This window comes from Terrapene carolina, unplaced genomic scaffold (assembly GCF_002925995.2).
Source record: "Terrapene carolina triunguis isolate 2854851 unplaced genomic scaffold, T_m_triunguis-2.0 Scaffold53, whole genome shotgun sequence".
Lineage (NCBI taxonomy): Eukaryota > Metazoa > Chordata > Testudines > Emydidae > Terrapene > Terrapene triunguis.
The window spans coordinates 21,082,636-21,087,731 of NW_020664404.1; the positions used below are offsets into that span (position 1 = coordinate 21,082,636).

General features: G+C 46.0%; 1 non-coding gene across 1 annotated transcript; it reads left to right on the plus strand.

The window, feature by feature from the left end:
- The first annotated feature begins 3,464 nt into the window (after window positions 1-3,464).
- On the plus strand, window positions 3,465-3,627 carry LOC112109597. Its single transcript, XR_002908328.2, has one exon. It is a non-coding gene; the product is annotated as a U1 spliceosomal RNA (small nuclear RNA).
- The last annotated feature ends 1,469 nt before the right edge of the window (window positions 3,628-5,096 follow it).

The following is a 5,096-nucleotide window of genomic DNA, read 5'->3' on the forward strand; positions in this document are numbered from 1 at the left end:
GTGCCCATTTTACTCTGTGTCAAAGTAGAATCACACTTTAAACCAAGTTAGAAAAAGACCATTACTATCCCTACAGAGTCTAACTTGACAGGAAATCAGCGGAACTGCCCTGGCAATACTAAGAAGTGGGATGATATTTTGTACATGATGCACACCAGCTTTCACCTTAAGAATCACAGCAAAGGGCTGTTGGCCTCCTTTGCCCTTTTTCTTCCTTTCAAACAGGTCAGTTTTCACCATTATCCACTGGCCAGCTATCCTCCCATTCTAAACTTACCCCCTTTATAGAAAGCAACTAGACCTTCACTTTCCAAGGTACTTGAGTCAGGTGCTTTATAACCAAAAACAGGATCAATTGTTCCTTTAAGAATCAGGTGTGTGTGTGTGTGTCTGTGCGCGCACGCGCGTGTGTGTGAAGGGTTGGGGGAAAGCTCCTTCCTAGAGCTCTCTGGGAGGAAGTGTGCATCCCAAACTCCAGCTACCTGAGGGGAGCATGCCCATACTGCACCCCTTAAAAGGGTGGAGTGTATGCTACCCTCTGTGACTGGCAGCTTCTTCTTGTCCATATGGAGGCTAGGAGGAGGATATAACCATGCCTCCTTTCAGCTCTGCCCCCATAAGAGGGCTAGGTTCCTTGTGCTTTGCCCTTCTTCTCGTGCACCTGTACAAAGCCCTATGGAAGAGGTAATAACATCTGGAGAAAAATTCCTAGTAGATAAAACTATTTCTTGCTACTCAAGGGTCAAATCCAGAGGCCGTTCTTCAGTGTGTGCCCAATCCTTGGTCATTGAGGACAGCCTCTGGAGCTGTGCTCCAATGGGACACGGGGAAAAGTCAATCCCTTTGAAGTTTGCCTAGCAGGGACTGAATAATGGCTGAGTGAAAACTGAGGTCCTGACTCTCCTCTCATTTATAATCTGTAACTACATTGAAGTCAGCGAAGCTACTAGGATGGAATGAAGAGATGCATTAGGCCCCGAGTGAGATGATCAGACTATGGCCCCCAAAGGATCATTAGCCTAGGGGCACCATAAACCCCTCCTGTATGTGTAAAGATACCATATGGAGTGAATGCGCAGAATGGCTTGTTAGGAGCAGTATTTGTGGTGAAAAGATGAGTGCTTGCCTTGCAGTTTTGAGAAATCCACACTTTTTTGCCTTTTCCCCCCATTGGGATGCAGCTGTCATTCTGCATTAAGCCGTGAAATGATGTGATATTTTAAAAAATTACCCTAAAATTTAAATTCTAGGGAGATTGAAATCCATCCTCCAGCCACCTTCAGAAAATGAATAGTGACGTGGCCCCTACCATAGTCCTTTCAGTACTGAGATGTCTCATGACGTACATACTGCACCGTGGGGAAACCTCCATTTGCAGGGAGACAAAAATATTTAAGGAATTTACACGCATACACACAGGCAGAAAGACAAAAATCAAAATAATCCTCAGGACTGGCCGCAAGGCTTGATTCAGGTGTTCTTGCCACACCTCTCAGCTGGATGACTCTATAACTGTACTTTTGCCAGGCTCTCATACTAGTCAACAGTATGTTTGGGGCTAAATTGTAGCTACATGGGTGGCAATACAGGAGGGGCGAGTGAAGGATCCTCCCTGCCCCCCCTCCACACACACCCTGCTGGGCTTGTGTACCAGGGGATGTGCTACCTTGAGTTCCTGGTAGTCAAGAACCAGGGAAGTCTAATGGTGACTGGGGCACCAGACTCAAAAGAAGAGGACATGGGTAGGAGAGATGAAATGGGGCATAGCTTGGCCCTTCCTCTGCACTGTACAGCAGAACTGGGGTGCCTTAGGGTGCACTACACCCTCCATGCCTTGCTGCCCAAGCATACCCAGAGGCATTGGGCCTACCTCACGCATCATCCCTGTCAGGGCTGATGCCGATGTGCAGCCTCCATTCCCCACATCTCATCAGCCCCCATGCTGGTATTGGCTGAAAACCAAAATTTTTCTCTCAGGATTCCTTCAGAAATGAAACCTTTGGAGAAGTTAACTCCATCCCTGCTGCGAGAGCCGTGGCATTTGTCATTTCAATGGGGATCTATGTCAGTTATGTGATGCAGCACAGTGTGAGTCTTTCCCAGCACTTTACCTGGCAGGTTATACATCAGGGCAGCAGTGGATTAGTTCGCTCTTCTGCTATATTAACAGATGTGCATAGTGAGTCAGACTGAATGAAGAGAGAGGAAACAGAGAGATTCCTTGTGCTTCTGGACTTTTGTGCAGCACTTGGCTAAGATTGCATTAAGGTGCTATAGGCCCCAACTTTCCAAGTCATGACTATGCAGAATATGAGCTTTCGTTTAAAAATGTTGAGCCATGATAATGGTGATGAAAACACTGAAAATGGGGCTCAGCTTGTACCCGATGCAATGATGTCTGTTTGAGTTTGCAGAGAGCCTGAAACAGTAACTCTGAGTGGTGTGACTGTACCATTCATCTTAGCAGTGTGTTAACCCCAAAGCCTGCTGCACTGGGGAACCCCAATGACATTATCCCAGCAGTAGGCTATGTGTTGTGGTCTGAGGAGAAAAGTGCAATGGGACAAACCCATTTACTTAACCAAGCAGATACACCCTGAGTCCTGGTTAAGTATGAGAGATGGGTCCCTGTTGCCACTGGTGCCTCTCTGATAGGGGAGAGGAGACCCCCAGTTGCTGCTCTTGCTACTCCCAAGGGGAAGGAGGCCCTCTGTCATTTCTTGGGAGAGGACACCTTATGCCACTGCCCCTGCCTTCATGGAAGGGGAAAGGGCTGCCCTGCCTATATCACTTCAAATGAGGGGTGGGGCTGCAGGGAGCCACATATCACAGTATCCTAGGCCTCTGAATTGCCTTACTTTGGCCCTGACTCCAATAAAAGTCATTATATAAAAATGATAGATAACTATCTAATGTGTCGATGAGATGGTGAGTGCATGAGAGTATGTGGCAGGGAATAGCTTTAAGACTTGAAGGGATGTTTTTTCACTGAGCTGGAGAAAAGGAGCCTCCCATTGCCGGAGGCCTGTCAGGAACAAAACCTAAGTACTGAGTGTGTTGCTTTCCAGGGGAGTTTGGGGACTGTGCTGCATCATCTGTTTTGTGTCTGACAGGCTGTGGTGCAAGTGAGGAGCTGAAAAGGAATATTTATTTAACATCTACTGGTTTGCGAAACTCTGAAGAACAGGGTTAACATGCGAAAAACAGCAGAGTCGAATCGATGAGTCGTATGATAATGCTGCCACCATCACTGTGGCGTAGTGACTTTCAGAGCCACAGCAGTGATTCAAGCAAAGTTATAAATGGAGCTTTGCCATTACTGTCTATAGAGGACTGAACTGGATGGGGACAACCTAACTGTACCAAGTATGGAAATGTTATTCTTTCTGAGTCAAATCCTGAGAGCCTTTGTCAGCTTTTATTTAGAGTTGGATTGGGACTCAGTCTCTGCGAGGCTAATCATGTGAGTAACGGCTCAGGAGATACCATTATCACCATGGTGGTTTTCCCAGGGTTAGGCTCATCCATTGCACTCCGGGTGTGCTGACCCCTGCGATTTCCCTCAAATGCAAGAAACTCGACTGCATAATTTGTGGGAGTGGGGGACTGTGTTCACGCTTTCCCCTGGGGGGAAAAATATGAGAGTAAGGGTTACAAAAATTAGCCCTTAGTGTTTACCCAGTTCTTATTATAGTAAGTTCCCATTGAAATCAATGGAAGGCTGTGCCTAAGTAAGGATTGAATAAGGACTGAGTAAACCCTGAGTAAATTCCTCAGCCTTTTTGGGCCTTTTTCTTCTTTACACTAAGGTCCTCTCACAGTTCTATGGTATTGTAACAGAGCTTTAAAGTGGAACTAAATGAAATTTACATCCACCTTATGTGTAAAGGAGGCTTCATGTAAATAAGAATCAGGTCCTTTGTGTTTTCCACAGATGTACTTAGTTTACCTGGAGTTAAGGGTGGGAAAAATCTATCACTTTCTTCAGGAAAAATTCCCTCAAGAGAACATTGCAGCTTTCTCAAAAAACCTGACAGATGTTTGTTAGCCTGGAAATTAAAAATTAAAACAGGGAGAAAAATGAAGCACTGAAATGTGTAGAAAGCCAAGTTAGACAGAGATGCCATATAGGGCTACAATGACATAAATTTTTTATGTTTGAAAATCTGTGGTGGTGCGAATGGAGACAAACATTGCTCAGTCAGCCAGGCATCAGAATGTTTTTATTTAGACGTTGGAGGGGCCGAAGGGAGGGGAACAGAGTGTGGGTGTCGAGACAGAAATTGGGCTGAGCTGCCAAGTCCTCAACCTCACTGTTACCAGGGGACAGGATTAGCAACTGGCAAAGTCTCTGACATTAGCTCACCCATCTCTCCTCCTGCTAGTCTCCCAACCCAGCTCTTACACCAACTCCTAAAGCAGATGTCACAGGGGCCAGCCTGTGAGAAAGCAGCCACCTGCCCAAGGGAGTAGCAGACAGTGGCTGTGGCCTCTTCTGCCAACCATCATGGCATGAGTGGGCATGTACACATGACAAAAGGGTAAGTAGAGGAGACGAGCCACTAGTGAGGAGGGAGGAGGCAGAGCATATGGGTTGGGGGGGTGGGGTGAGGAAAGGAACAAATCCACCATCAGGGATTTAGGAGTGGATAGAGTAAGGGCCAAGATGATACATCAGAGACTAGGATGGGTAAAGGAACAGTGACATGGATTAGAAATTATATTTTGGGTGGTAGAAAAAAGGGTAAATTGTGTGGGTGGGATTCTACGTTGAGCTTGTGCTTGGGGGGGGAGGGGCCAGCCTACCCAGCCACTGTGCCTGGAACTGCCTTATCTTGCATTTTTTGTAATGCGGAACACCAACTTCTTTTGTGTCTCTGGCAGCATTTTATACATATTTTTAACAACTCTTTCCCGCTCAGGATTTAGGCTGACAGACCATTTTAAATGGCTTCTCTTGATGATAATCTATTAGTTGGAGTAATGGCTTCATATGCAAAATAGGCACTTCTCTTGTTCAAATCCCTTCTCAGGAGTCATTTGTGCTGTGAAACCTATAAGAAATTAGCCAGCAAATAATTAAATAGGAGGACTGT